Here is a 15889-nt window from a genome sequence, read left to right on the forward strand (position 1 = left end):
GATTTGTTAACTGTAGTTTCTGATTTATCTGTTGCCCAAACTAGTGATAATTTGATAGGAATAGGAACTCAGAGGTGGCATTTTATTGTAAAAGATGGATGTTGGTTGCTAAATGCAGCTGATTGGAAGGCTGGGACAAAGTATCTGTTATTCTGGTGACAGGGTCATTATTTAGGCTTTCTAGAATGTGCCACTAGTCTGATGACTAAACTAAATCTCCCTACTCCTGTGAGGAGTGCTTCACAGAACTCTTATCAATTATGATACTCTTAAAGGATTTGCAACTTGGTTCAGATTAACCTGGTTGTTCTGCTTTTCCTCAGTGCAATACTAGTGGCCAGATTTTTGGTACTTGCTACTGCCTGAGAACTTTGGATCTGAACCCCACAGACCTAGAGGACTGTGTTGCCAGATAAGATTGCATCTATTTTTTGAGTGCAAATTTTACTTTCAGAGGTACGTTCTCTCTTCCAGAAAGGAAGAGAGCTTTTTGAGAATACAGGACAGATTGTTAGAATGAAGAGAACATAGGGTTTTGAAGCCTGGCTGGTTTTTTGGCTGTAGAAATAAGTTTTAAAAAACTGAACACCTCAGAGATAGTACTTGGCTTTGTAAGTGAATCAAACTATTAGAAAACTATTACAGTGTTTATTGTGTGTCAGACACTATTTGGCATTGGCGGTACAGATGTGAAAAAGACACATGAGATTTCTGCCCTCAGAGAGTTTACATTTTCTTGAGAACTTTGATAAAGAAGAAAATAAAGAAATAAGATAATTAGAGAGTATAGTGCTATGAAGAAAATTGATATGGTGATGTGATTGAGAGTAAGAGGATACTTTAAATTGTGTGGTCAGATCTCTTCATAGTGACATATGAACTATTATTTGAAGTGGGGTTAGAACCAGCATTTCCTGACGGAAGGTTACTGTTCTGGGCAGGAGGAACAACAAATACAAAGGACTTATGGGGAGTATGTGGTTTGGTATGTTCAAGAATAGGCAGGGCCAGGTTTTACAAGGCTCTGTAGACCTTGCTTTGGATGATGGAAAGCCATTAATGGAAGGAAACTGGTTGAACAAGGAAGCTAAGTGATCTGATACACATGTTAAAAAGATCACTCATAACACATTGTAGATCAACTATACTTCAATTAAAAAAAAAAAAGATCACTCTTGATTCTCTGGGAAGAACAGATAACAGAGTGCCCAGTGCAGAAGTAGAAAGATCAGTTGAGAGGCTCTTAGTGTAGTGTTAGTTGCTCAGTTGTGTCCTGCTCTTGGTGAGCCCATGGACTGTAGCCCACCAGGCTCCTCTGTCCATAGAATTCTCCAGGTAAGAATACTGGAATGGGTAATCATTCCCTTCTCCAAGGGATCTTCTAGACCCAGGGATCAAACCCTGGTCTCCTGTATTCCAGGCAGATTCTATTGCATTTTATTAAAAAATTGCAATTATAAGGAATTCAACTTCTTTCAGAAAGTATTTCATTTTTAATTTTGATAGATTACAGTTTGGGCAAGAAAACCATCATAGCAATAAGTACTAGTGTGGGCTTTGAATTATGTTGCTCTTGATTCTCTGAGTCAGAGTTGGAAAGTGACTTTTTGGTGTGGCAAGGCTTCAATTTGAATCTCCTTTGCTCACTGAAGAATAAGACACATCTGGGCGTGTCTTGAGGGCCTTTAGGGAAAGGCAACCAGTAATTTCTTTGCATGAGGAAGAACAAGACATTTCGTGGGGAAAAAATTCACTGTGCAGATAGTGTTTCAGGACCAAGATTGGCGATGAAAAGGGGAAGGGCAGTATCCTCCGGTCACGCCTCCCAATCCTAACCAAACCACCACACATCGAATGCCAAAAGTCTGAGGGGAAGGGACTGTACGGAAACTGGAAGAGCTTTTTCATGGAAATCTGTGTAAGATACAGGGAAAGTGGACTTAGCGATGTGATATTCATAAAATAGAGTTATAAAACAAAATGATGAATTGGAGATACTCCTCACTGTATAGAACTTAGTAGTGCTTAGGTTTTTTTGTTTGTTTGTTTTTGTTTTTTAGGGCTTAGGTTTTGGAGACAGGCTGGCTTGAGCATATTAAGGGTTCTGATGGTGGCACTCAGCACCCTGGGTTCCTAAAGTGGATTCAGCAGCAACCAGCCCTCAGAGTCCTATAATAACAATAATAATAAATATTGCAGTTGGAGTGAGGAGATGCTAAATTCTGTGTTTGTGATATTATTTCTACTCAGAGAAGAAAATTTTTTCTCTGGCCACTCTACTTTTGCTTCGCATGTACCAAGACAGATGCTGTTCTTCTAGGTCAGTTTCTAGATTTGTCTTCTGTAGAAGGATAATGGGTAAAAAAACAGCTGAAGAAGTTCAAGGAATAAGACTGGATGAAAGTGGACTTTATTAGAAAGTGGACTGAGAACTGCTTATAAGTAGAAGGGATCAGCAGCAGGGGAGGAACCAAATGACTAGTGTTTTATTGTGAATTAAAATCAGGGTAGATACCGAGGTTCAGGGCAAAGTGAGGGTTATAAGAAATATTGTGAGCAAAAAGAATTGAGAGAGAAAATATTAAGAAGCTGCTATGGATTTTTAAATCTCTTTATTTTCTTTGAGAGTCTCAGATTGAAATATTGCTTTTAACTTATCTTTTTTTTTTTTTTTGAGGTTAGACTTGTTACTTATATGTGACACCATTCCAGCACTGAACTCATGGAGGCTGAACATTTATTCAGGTAATAATAGTTAACATTTATGAAACACTTTTTATGTGCCAGGCAACAAAGTAAGTGCTTACCCATGATCTCATTTAATCCTCACACAACCTAGAAGTGTTATTGTACCCATATAATGGGTGAAGAAATTGAGACTCAGTATATCAAGATTGAATTCATCTGAATTTTATTTTTTAATTAAAAAATGCAAAAAGGCTACTGCAATAGTTAAAGTGAGACATGTAGTAGCTTGGATTAGATGATGTTGTTATTCATTATCTGACGTAAATATGAATATAAAATGGTTTTGATGGACTGTAGTTCACCCTCATCTCCATAACTTTTCCCCATTGCTCAATACATCATACTTTCTGTTTGTCTTTAAAACAGTGAAAATATCTTTTGGTAAAGAAAAATTCAGTTTAGGATTTTTAACCTTAAAGCTCTTAAACTTTTTTTTTTAAGTAGGTAAAAAGTTTATATTTTTTGAGTAAATGTCTACAAAAGGTAAAAATCTATAATTGGGGAATTCTTAAGAGGAGATAATACAGATTCTAATCTTTTTTTATTGATTTTATCACACTTGGGGTACTATTCACAGATGTTTTCAAGTTTAAGGAACCTTATTAGGTTTTCTTGTAGGAGCTTTTTTTGGTGTATCTAAATGCTTATTTACAGATCACATTAATTGTGTACTTGCCAGAACTGACAGAGTTTCTAGCAGTACCAACTGAAGATCTGTCAAAATTAAAGATGGAACATGTCTGAAATTATAATATAGGTTAATGGAAGTGTTTTTACGTTTACAAAAATTCAAATGTATATGCTACTTTGAGTGGTTCTCTCTGTTTAATTTTGCCAAGAGTTGCCTGTACACTCAGCAAGGGAAAGTAAAACCGCTTTATTAATGCCTTATCAATTATTTCAGTGCTATTCCACTACAATACTGTTTTGATTACTATAGCTTTGTGTAGTTAGTTGAACTTCGGAAATTGAGTCCTCCAATTTTTTTCTTTTTTTAAGAGTATGTTGTTTGTTCTAGGTTCCTTGCATTTCCATATGAATTTTAGGATCAGTTTGTCAGTTTATGAATAAAAAAGCCAGCTAGGATTTTGATAGGGATGCTTTGAATCTATAGATCAATTTTGGGAGTGTTACCATCTTGACAGTAACATACATTCCTTGGTATGTAAAACATACATGCATGCGTGCACAATGCTTCAGTTGTGTCCGACTCTGTGCAACCCCATGGACAGCAGCGCACTAGGCTCCTCTGTCCACAGGATTCTCCAGGCAAGAACACCGGAGTGGGTTGCCATTTCCTTCTCCAAAATATATATATTATCAGGGTAAGTCGCTTCAGTCATGTCTGACTCTTTGCAACCCCATGGACTGCAGCATGCCAGGATCCCCTGTCCTTCACTAGCTCCAGAATTTGCCCAGATTCATGTCCAGTGAGTCAGTGATGCTATCTGACCATTTAATCTTCTGCTGTCCCCTTCTTTTGCCTTCTATCTTTCCCAGCATTAGGGTCTTATCCAATGAGTTGGCTCTTTGCATCAAGTGGCCAAAGTATTGGAGCTTCAGCTTTAGCATCAGTCCTTCTAGTGAATATTCAGAGTTGATTAAGTTTATATCTAAGTATTGTTTTTAAAATTTTTTTATTTTTGGCTCTGCTGGGCCTTTGTTGCTGCACGGGCTTTTCTCTAGCTGCTATGCTTGGGTTTCTCATTGCCGTGGCTTCCTTTGTGGAGCGTGGGCTCTCTAGGGCAAGTGGGCTTCAGTAGTTTTCAGTTCCTGGGCTCTAGAGCACAGCCTCAGTAGTTGTGATGCACAGCCTTAGTTGCTCCATGGCATATGGCATCTTCCTGGAACAGGGGTCAAACTTGTGTCTCCTGCATTGGCAGACGGATCCTTTACCGCTGAGCCACCATTTTTTTTTTTAATTTCAACTTTATTTGGCCAATGTGTCCAATTCCAATATTGTGGTAGAAATGCCTGAAGAACTGTCACCATGTGATTCAGCCCAAGCATCCTTTGCTGTCTCCCAGCCTGGAAACGAAGGGTCCTGGTTCTGCCTGGCACAGGCCTCAGGCCACCCTGGACATCACGGAGCAATAAGGACCCTGGCTTGGGGAAGGAGGGGGCTGCTGGGCTTATCCTGGCTTATCTTATTTTTCTTACTACTGTAAATAATTTTTTCCCTTAACTTCACTTGTGTGTTGTTCATTGCTTGTGTATAAAATGCAATCAATTTTTTTATATTGACCTTGTATCTTGGAACCTTGCTAAACTTGTTTACTAGTTTTTAGTGGATTCCTTAGGATTGTCCAGATACAAGACCATGTTATCTGCGAGATAGTTTTTACTCCTTTTCCAATCTGGGTGCCATTTCTTTCTTCTTAATGTCTTACTGTCCTAGCTAGAACCTCCAGTGCAAAAGTGGATGTCTTTATCTTGTTACTGAGCTTAGGATAAATGCATTCCATCTGTAAGTAGGATGTTATGTATGAGGTTTTGCAGATTTTTTTTTTTTTTTAATGAAATTGAACTATTTCCTTAGGATTGCTCTGAGGATTACAGTTGACATCTTAATTTATAACAGTGACATCTTAATTAATACCAACTCAATTACAATTGTGTGCAAAACTTTGTGCCTGTTCAGCTCTGTTCCCTCCCTTCTCTTTTGTGGTATTATGTGCAAATTATATCCTTTTATATTGCATGCCCATCAACACAGTTTTATAATTATAGCTTTATTTGGTTTTCTTTGAAATTAGATAGACAAAGAGTTACATACAAAGCATTTATACTATGTTTTATATTTACCTATGTAGTTACTTTTACCAATACTTTCAAGTTTTTTGTTTGGATTTGAGATACTGCCTAGTATCCTTTTATCTCAGGCTGAATGACTCTCTTTGGTATTTCTTATAGACTAGATTTGCTGGTGATGAGTTCTTTCATTTTTATCTAGGAATGTCTTAATTTCTTCTCTGATTTTGAAGAGTGGTTTTGCTGGATATAGAATTCTTGCTTGATAGTCTTTTTCTTTTAGGGCTTTGAATAAATCTTCCCATTGCTTTCTGACCTCCATGGTTTCTGATGAACTTCTTGGATATGCAGATTTAGTGTTTTAAATCACATTTGAGAAAAATTTGGATACTATTTCATTAAATATCATTTCTTTCCCTTTCTCTCCTGTCATGGGACTCCCAAAATGAATTGTTATGTTTTGTGCTGAGACTTTGTTACTTTTTCTTTATTTTTTTTTCTGTTTCTCAAAATCTAGCCTAATTGACCCAACTTAAAGTTTGTTGATTATTTCTTCTTGCTCAGATCTCCTGTTGAACTCTCTACTGATTTTTTAATTTCCATTATTGTAATTTCCGACTCCAAAATTTTCATTTGTGGTTCCTTTTTATAATTTCTTTCATTCAGTATTCTATTTTTGGTGAGACATTGTTCTCATAGTTTTTCTTTACTTTTTTAGTCATAGTTTTCTTAATTAAAAAAAAAAATTTTTCCCTCCCTCTTTCCTATTTGATCTTATTTAAAAGTTTTTTTCCTAATGTATTCTGTTAAAATTTTTAATCTGCTGTTAGTCTTACATAGTGTAGTTTTATCTCTAATATATCAGAGATTTTTTTTTTACTTCTTCTTCTAACATGCTTAGTTTTTTCTTTAGATTTTTGCATATATCAGTGCAGTCACTGAGTTCAGTTCAGTTCAGTTCAGTCACTCAGTTGTGTCCGATGCTTTGCGACCCCATGAATCGCAGCACGCCAGGCCTCCCTGTCCATCACCAACTCCCAGAGTTCACTCAAACTCACATCCATCGAGTCAGTGATGCCATCCAGCCATCTCATCCTCTCTCGTCCCCTTCTCCTCCTTCCCCCAATCCTTCCCAGCATCAGAGTCTTTTCCAGTGAGTCAACTCTTCACATGAGGTGGCCAAAGTACTGGAGTTTCAGCTTTAGCATCATTCCTTCCAAAGAAATCCCAGGGCTGATCTCCTTCAGAATGGACTGGTTGGATCTCCTTGCAGTCCAAGGGACTCTCAAGAGTGTTCTCCAACACCACAGTTCAAAAACATCAGTTCTTCAGCGCTCAGCCTTCTTCACAGTCCAACTCTCACATCCATACATGACCACTGGAAAACCCATAGCCTTGACTAGAAGGACCTTTGTTGGCAAAGTAATGTCTCTGCTTTTGAATATGCTGTCTAGGTTGGTCATAACTTTTCTTCCAAGGAGTAAGCGTCTTTTAATTTCATGGCTCTCAGTTGTGTCCAAATCTTTGCGATCCCGTGGACTGCAGCATGCCAGGCTTCCCTATCCATCACCAACTCCTGGAGCCTACTCAAACTCATGTCCATCACGTTGGTGATACCATCCAACCATCTCATTCTCTGTCGTCCCCCTCTCCTCCTGCCTTCAATTTTCCCAGCATCAGGGTCTTTTCCAGTAAGTCAGTTCTTTGCATCAGGTGGCCAAAGTATTGGAGTTTCAGCTTCAGCATCAGTTCTTCCAATGAATATTCAGGACCGATTTCCTTTAGGGTTGACTGGTTTGATCTCCTTGCAGTCCAAGGGACTCTCAAGAGTCTTCATGAACACCACAGTTCAAAAGCATCAATTCTTCGGCGCTCAGCTTTCTTTATAGTCCAACTCTCACATCCATACATTACTACTGGAAAAACCATAGCTTTGACTAGACAGACCTTTGTTGGTAAAGTAATGTCTCTACTTTTTAATATGCTGTCTAGGTTGGTCATAGCTTTTCTTCCAAGGAGCAGGCATCTTTTAATTTCATGGCTGCAGTCACCATCTGCAGTGATTTTGGAGCCCCCAAAAATAAACTGTCACTGTTTCCACTTTTTTGCCATCTATTTATGGTGAAGTGATGGGACTGGATGCTATGATCTTAGTTTTCTGAATGTTGAGTTTTAAGCCAACTTTTTCATTCTCCTCTTTGACTTTCATCAAGAGGCTTTTAGTTTTTCTTCGCTTTCTGCCATAAGGGTGATGTCATCTGCATATCTGAAGTTATTGGTATTTCTCCCAGCAGTCTTGATTCCAACTTGTGCTTCTTCCAGTCCAGCATTTCTCATGATGTACTCTGCATATAAGTTAAATAAGCAGGGTGACAATACACAGCCTTGACATATTCCTTTCCTGATTTCAAACCAGTCTACTGTTCCATGTCCAGTTCTAACTGTTGCTTTGTGACCTGCATACAGATTTCTCAGAAGGCAGGTCAGGTGGTCTGGTATTCCCATCTCTTGAAGAATTTTCCACAGTTTGTTGTGATCCACACAGTCAAAGGCTTTGGTGTAGTCAATAAAGCAGAAGTAGATGTTTTTCTGGAATTCTCTTGCTTTTTCAATGATCCAACGGATGTTGGCAATTTGATCTCTGGTTCCTCTGCCTTTTCTAAATCCAGCTTGACCATGTGGAGGTTCATGATTCACGTACTGTTGAAGCCTGGCTTGGAGAATATATTTGCATATATAGTTATAATAATTTTCTAAATGTCTTTCTTTACTAATTCTATAGTCTACATTGTTTCTTAGTCATTTATCTTTTCATTAGGAAGTAAATGTAATTTACAAGAAGTTGCACATGTTCCATGTGTTTTTCACGCATTTTCTCCTAGTGGTATCAGTTTGCATAATTATAGGACCATAGCAAGCTAGCAAATTGATATTGGTATAGTCTGCAGAGTTTATTCATACCTGATCAGCATTTTAGATCTATTCTCATGTGTATGTTTGTGTGCATGTAGTTGTTATGGAATTTCATCACATGTGAATTTGTCAAAGTACAGAACAGTTTTATTCCCACAAGAATTTTTCCTGTTGCCCCTACCCTTTTTTTTGGCTGCACTATGCAGCATGTGGGGTCTTAGTTCCCCAGCCAGTTCCCCATGCCCTCTGCATTGGGAATGTCGTGTAGCCCCTGGACCACCTGGGAAGTCCTTGTTGCCCTTTTAAAACCACCCCTACCTCCCTCCACCCCACTCATAAACCTGTAACCCTGACAACCAATAATCTGTTCTCCATGTCTATAATATTGTCATCTCAAAACTTGTTTTTTGCATTTGCCGCTTTTTAATTATTTATTTTTGGCTTTGCTGCATCTTCGTTGCTGCTCATGGGCTTTCTCGAGTTGTGGTGAGCAGGGGCTACTCGTCATTGTGGTGTGTGGGCTTCTCACTGCAGTGGCTTCTCTCGCTGCAGAGCACAGGCTCTAAGTACATGGGCTTCAGTTGTTGTGGCTCTCGGCCTCTAGAGTGCAGGCTCAGTAGTTGTGGTGCATGGGCTTAGTTACTCTTGAGGCATGTGGAATCTTCCCCAAGCAGGGATCAAACCTGTGTCCCCTTCATTTGCAGGCAGATTCTTACCCACTGTGTCACTAGGGAAGTCCTCAGAATGTTATTTAAAAGGAATCATACGCCATGTAACCCTTTAAGATTGACCTTTTTTTCCCCTTACTCAGCATAATTTCCTTGAGATCCAAAAAAGTTGTGTGTATCAATAGTTCCTGTTGCTAAGTAGTGTTCTGTCGTATGGCTATCCCAAGTCTGTTTAAACATTCATGTGTTGAAAGATTTTTATGTTGGCTTCAGTTTCAGGCTATTGTGAATAAGGCTATACATTCATATGCATGTAAATATTCATATGCATGTTTTTGTATAAGTTTTTATTTTTCTGGAATAGAGGTCCAAATTACAGTTGCTTAATAATAGCATGGTAACTGCGTATTTCATTTCATAAGAAACTGCTCTACTTTCTTCCAGAGTGGCTGTGCCATATTATATTCCTACCAGTGATCCAGTTTTTCTGCATCCTTGCCAGCATTTGGTATTGACAGTATTTTTTATTTTAGCCATTATGATGGGTGTGTAGTGATATCTCATTATGGTTTTAATTTGTATTTCCCTAATGGTTGATTTTCAATATGTCTGTTCATGTCTACTGCCCATTTTTTTTGTTTGTTTGTTTCTTTACTGTTGAGTTTGAGAATTCTTTATATATTCTGTATACAAGTCTTTTGTTGGTTATGTGGTTTGCAGATTTTTTTCTCCAATCTGTGGCTTACTCTAACTCTAGACTGTGCTCTCTCAGGCTCTCACTCCTGTGTTCACCACTTAGGAAGCCTGTAGGAACATGCCTAGGTTTCCCTTAGACTCTTTCTTCCTTTGGATATTTCTTGGAAACTCTCAAGGCATTAAACTTAGGTAATATAGAGCTTGGTTGGGGCTTCCCAGGTGGCTCAGTGATAAAGAATCTGCCTGCCAACACAGGAGTCCCAAAAGGCACGAAATCGATCCCTGGTTTGGGAAGGTCTCACTTCAGTAGGAAATGGCAACCCACTCCAGTATTCTTCCTGAAAAATCCCTTGGACAGAGGAGCCTGACTGGCTACAGTCCATAGGGTTGCAAAGAGTCAGACATAGACTGAGCACGCAGTATAACACAGAGCTTACTTTATTTTTTCCTCATCTCTCAGGAATCATTGTCCTTCATTGCCTGATGTTCAGTGTCTTAAACACCAGTGTTTTGCACATTTGTCTGATTTTTTTTATTATTTCTGCCAGGAATATAAATATCATTCCTATTATTCCAAGTTAGTCAGAAGTGAAATCCCCATCCCACCCTCAGAATTTTCAATAACACTAGGAACATCCATTGTTACTAACTACTGTCCAAAAATGCCTTCCTTTCTCAGGTTGTTTTTTAAAAAGGGTGGGCATGAGGTGGGAATGGAGGCTAAATATAACTCAGACAAAAGATACTTCTGATGTTGTTCAGTATCTCTTGAAGCTCAGGTCCTTTCAGAAGTTTGCAAATCAATCAGATACAGGTTTAGAGCTAGAAATAGGTCATCTACCATAGAACACAATGATGATGTGAAAAGATTTTTGTGACAGCTTGTGTGTGATAATATATCCTTTCTTGTTCAGGTTTCTGTTTGGATGTAATGCTAGATTCTGGATATTTTCAAATATCTTTATTCTTATCCTTACATCCTTTTCTTGAAAGAATAACCATATTTTTTAAATCACATTTTCTTTTATCTAAAGGGTAGAGTTAACCGGTTAAAAAAGCTGCTTTGTAAGCTGAGGTGCATCTAGCTGGGTAATTCTCCTTTGACCTTTATTATTAGTTTTGGAGCTTATATCAGAGCTTTTGATGTTCTAATATGTATACAAGTGTTTCTTAAAGAGTTTGCTCTGAATTTCAAAACTGCACTTGCCTATATAAAATTCAAAGAGATAAAAGCATTGCCACAGGATCATGTAGCTATCAAACACTTGAAGGAAATACTTCTTTGGAGTTATTTTGTGGAATGAGGACACATTTCAGCAATTAGGTAACTGAGCTCTGGAAATCTGCTAGAGCCACCTTTAGAATAGAGCTATCTCTGCTTATGCTAGTCTCATTAGGAAAGTTTTACTTCTATTCCCAGTCTATTGCTTCTGCTGATGTACAGGGGTATAGCTTGGTATATTATTAGCTGGTTTTCCGCAGTGTATCATGGATGCCTTGTACCGAATGGTTACTCAGTGAGTGAGTACTTGTTGCATGAATGAATGAATGCCTTTTCATTGAGTCACTGCTTCGGTCAGTTCCTTTCATATGTTTTGTCCAGGATCTTTCCTTTTCTTTCTATCTCTATCCTTTTGGTCATTTTTTTGGTCTGCATTTCCTCCAGAGGGTGGACAGAGAAGGCAAAAAAGATGAACCAGAAATCATTCTATTGTTTGTAAATAACTCAGGTAAGGAAAGAGTACTGTATGAGAAGAAATTGAAACTTCTGCCTAAAATGAGGTTTTTGAATTAATACTAGATTTCACTTCTCTATTTTTCTTGCCGTTACTAATGCTGAATTGGTGTTTTGCTTTTCTTCAGCATCCTGAGCAGCTTTTTTCTCTTTAGCTTATAGCTGGTGATAAGAGAATTCTATGGACTGTATAGTTCATGGGGTCGCAAAGAGTCAGACATGACTTTGCGACTTTCACTTTCACTTCACTTTCACATGCTGCTTTAGTTTTCATTTTTATTTCTAATTTTTGTAACCTTTTCTTTTCTTCTATGTGGAGTTCTCTTCTACTTCTTTATTCCTTAAGTATTAGTGTATCCTGAAACCTCTGCTCACCTTTCTAGTCTTTTCTGCTGTTAATCTTCCAGTGTTCTCACCATGCACTCTCCCTTTAAAATCCAAGGTTTCAGCTCCTGTCACAATCTGGTGGTCTAGTTATCCAGTTCCATCAGTGTAACTGCCTACTGGGCACTTTATGTTAGTACATCACATATACCATATTTTAAGTAGAACTTTATTCTTTCTTTACAGACTATTCTCCTTCAATATGCATATCTCAGAATACTGAGAAATGTCTGTCTACCCCAGTTGTTCTCAAACTTTTTGGTATTATAATCTCTTTACACTCTTAGAAATTACCAAAGCCTCCAAAAGAGCTTTTGTTTATGTAGGTTATATCTATCAATATTAATGTATTAGAAATTAAAACTGAGAAATTTAAAACACATTAGTTCATTTAAGTATGATAATAAATCCATTACATGTTAACATAAAAGTGAATTAAATATTTTTTTCCCCACAATAGCAACAAAATTTATAAGAAATGTGTCATTGTTTTTAATTTTTCCAAATAATTTAGTGTTGGGGTTAATAGAACACAGATGAGTCTCATATCTGTTTTTCATTCAATTAGTTGTGATATTATATGTCATGTAGCTTTCGGAAAATGCTCTTATGTATCTTTGAGATACACGAAAAGGGTGAATAAGGTTTAACATGCTTATAAAAATGGTTTTGATCTTGTGTATTCCTTGAAAAAGTCTTAGGAATTCCCAGGCCACACTTTGAGAAGTGCTTTTGTCTCTGGCTGCCTGGATGTCCTCTTTGACTTCTCCCTATCATCACATGTATTTCCTGTGTCAGCATGTCTTAATGATTCTACCTCCTTAATGCTTCTTGTATCAGAGTCCCTTCATTCTCCAGCCAGAATGCTTATCTCATCTTTTCCCTAGGTAGTGTCTCTGCCTCTAGTTTATCTGCTTTCTTAACCCATTACTTTTGTAGCAAAAGTAATCTTTTTAAAATAGAAATATAATCATGTATCTCCTTTCTGGATGTCCTTTATAAGTTTCCCAATGCTTTAGTTAGTACACCAGATTTATGTACATATATATATTTGGTTGTGCTAGGTCCATGTAGGATCTAGTTCCCTGCCCAGGGGTTAAACCTAGGGCCCCTGCATTGGGAGTGTAGAGTCTTAGCCACAGGACCACCAGGAAGTCCCACAACACAAGATGTTTCATGAGCCTGTTTCCACTAACTTCTAACTTCTTTTGTAGCCACTTTTCTGTGAGTGTCTTATGGTATAGCTTTTTTTATGCAATACTTGCAGTTCTGAGAAAGCAGCATGGTGAGCCATACATCTGTGTTAATGATATTATTGTTTGTTGGATTCACATTATGTTACTGGCATTATTCTTTACATGTATTATTTCATTTAATCTTCACACAGTCTTCCAAATGAAGTACTCTTACCATTTCATTTTATAGATGAAGAAACTGGAGTTTAGAGAGATTAAGTATCTGGCTTCACATCATCCAGTTGTTAAATATGGAATCTGGATCTCTTTCTCCATTTCCTGTTTTGCTGTTTTTCCTTGAGGATTAGGCTTAAGCATCACCTCCTTCTGGAAGCCTTCCCTTCAGTGTGATTTAGATGACCACTTCCTCTATTCCTATTTAACCTTGTGAGCAGCTCTAGCTAGCACTTAGCACATGAGAATTTACTTATTTGTCTCCTGTACCATTAATTTTCCTAGTAGGTACAGGAAGGGAACTTCATTCTTCTGGCATAGGAAAATTAGTCTGCATCCCAGAATATTTATCTCTAAAAGGAGAATGCATATTGAGGGCCTTAAAACCTAATGTCACTCTGGACCTACTTACTCTGTTCATTCTATACCAGCAAGGCCCTCAATTTCAGAGAAACCATAAAACAGTTAAGAATACTTCTATATTAATTCTTCCAAGTTTAAAAAATAGTGTCCCTGATCTTGTTTTGGTTTTTGTTGTTTAGTTGCTAAGTCTTTTCCAACTCTTTTGCGTCCCAATGGACTGTAGCCCACCAGTCTCCTTTGTCCATGGGATTTCCCAGGCAAGAATACTGGAGTGAGTTGCCATTTCCTTCTCCAGGAGATCTTTCTGACCAGGGATCAAATACACATCTTCTGCTTTGGCAGGCGGATTCTTTACCACTGAGCCACTCAGGACCCCGCTAAGGGAAACTGAGGCACCAAGAAAATAAGTAACTTATCCAACATCACACAGTTTTTAAGTGGCAGATGTGGAATTTGAAATCTCTAAAAACTTTACTGTACAGAATACTGAATCCTTTTTACCCAGGATCTCATAGTACAGTCATTGTTAGGATAAAGGTAAGTGAGGAATAGAGGTAAAATTATATGGTGCAACTCTACTGTCATGATCTTATAGAAAGTGATGATTTACTATAGATTTTTAAAAATGTGTTTTCTTTTTAAAACACCATCTTTTTAGTATGAATGAAAGGCTCTTTTATGTTATCTTTATTACAAAATTAATATCAGTTCTGAGCTTCCTGCCCAATTTAATTTTTACCTTCCCAGTGAATAATAGCAACAAGAAGTCTCACATTTTAGTTGAGACTTAGGAAGCTGATAATCATTTTTCTTCTCCTAGCAACTTACATTAGGTAATTCCAGAATCCTGTTTTCTTAATTTATTTGAGAGATACATCTCCCCAACCACCACCACCCCCCACCCCCCATCCCTTAAGCATTGCTGTGGATGTTTAATTTTGAGAATGCTAATTAGCTTCAGTAATTACACACCTTGAGGCATGTCTAGACATTTATAGCTTTGTATTTTTGGTTTGGAATAGGATGTGTTGGAACTTTTTACCTTTTGTGTCTTTTTTTCTTTTTTCAAGAAAGCTTTGAATTTAGTTCATGGAGGAGCTTGTTAATCTAAATTCAGTCATGGAATTTAGGGCTATTGCAGATTTATTTAGCCAGTATCCAGGAATGTGATACTTATTTTTTGCTAATAGTATTTTGAAGTAACCAAAAGTAGTTCTTCTTTAAGATGATGCCTTATGTTGTAGTTGGGTTTTGGAATCAGACCAATATGGAGAATGTAATTTTATTAAACTACCCAGCCTAGTTTTAGGGTTTGTGTGAATCCGAAAGCACATCCACAACAGGTCCCCTTTGTTGACACGTTTTTAATTCTTAGTTATTTAGGGTATACTGCTACACTATCTTTTTACCAGTCTTCCTTCTGTCTTTTGAAAGTGTTAGTTACAATGTTGTCAGTGTTTTAGTCTGTTTCCGGAATAGATTTGTTTCCAAATTACCTACTTCTGACACAATATTTTAACCTTTAGTTTGACAATGAGCATTCACCAAAGAGATAAGTGGATTGGTTTAAGAAAATTTGAAAGTCATAGTATTTCTTAGAAAAGATTTATTTGTGGCTGTGGTGGGTCTTCATTGCCAGGCAGACTTTCTCTAGTTGTGGTTAACGGGGGCTACACTTCACAGCGGTTGCACAGGCTTCTTACTGCAGTGGCTTCTCTTGTTGCAGAGCACAAACTCTAGGGGTGTGGGCTTAAGTAGTCGCAGCTCTTATGGCTCAGAGCACTGGCTCAGTAGTTGTGACAAATGGACTTGGTTGCTCTATGGCATGTGGGATCTTCCCAGACTAGACCTGTGTACCCTGCATTGACAGGCGGATTCTCAACCACTAGATCACCAGGGAAACCCCCGTAATAATGTTTTTGAGAATGTGATGGGGTGCAGGATATGGTTTGTAGACTGACTTTGAGCTCTTTAAGAGCTGATAGGATTGGCCTAGGCAAGATACAGCGGGCTTAGGGAGAAAAGCATGAGAGACATGCAGAAAGGTGCTTTTCCCCTAAACGACTCTTTTGGATATCTTTCTACTACATCCCATCATATTTGGAGCTTAAAATAAGAACTTCAGTATAATTTAGTTAATTAGATTATGCTCTCTGGTAGGATTATGTGTGAAATTACTGAGTATTTTTAGTATCCCTGTGCAGGAAGGTGAGGCATCAAGT

At 37.9% G+C, this 15889-nt stretch overlaps 1 protein-coding gene across 22 annotated transcripts in view; it reads left to right on the forward strand.

The window, feature by feature from the left end:
* Positions 1 to 15889, forward strand: part of R3HDM2 (R3H domain containing 2) — a 160173-nt gene that overhangs the window by 47035 nt on the left and 97249 nt on the right. For 18 of the 22 annotated variants that reach the window (XM_070789408.1, XM_070789405.1, XM_070789412.1 and 15 more), the window contains one exon: positions 2683 to 2745. The exons of 1 other annotated variant lie outside the window; for it this stretch is intronic. The gene's annotated coding sequence lies outside the window, so the exon portion shown is untranslated. Of the gene's footprint in view, positions 1 to 2677; positions 2746 to 15889 lie in introns of all 22 variants that reach the window. 3 more of the 22 variants (XM_070789409.1, XM_070789406.1, XM_070789422.1) reach the window with 1 other exon arrangement.

This window comes from Bos indicus, chromosome 5, assembly GCF_029378745.1.
Source record: "Bos indicus isolate NIAB-ARS_2022 breed Sahiwal x Tharparkar chromosome 5, NIAB-ARS_B.indTharparkar_mat_pri_1.0, whole genome shotgun sequence".
NCBI lineage: Eukaryota > Metazoa > Chordata > Mammalia > Artiodactyla > Bovidae > Bos > Bos indicus.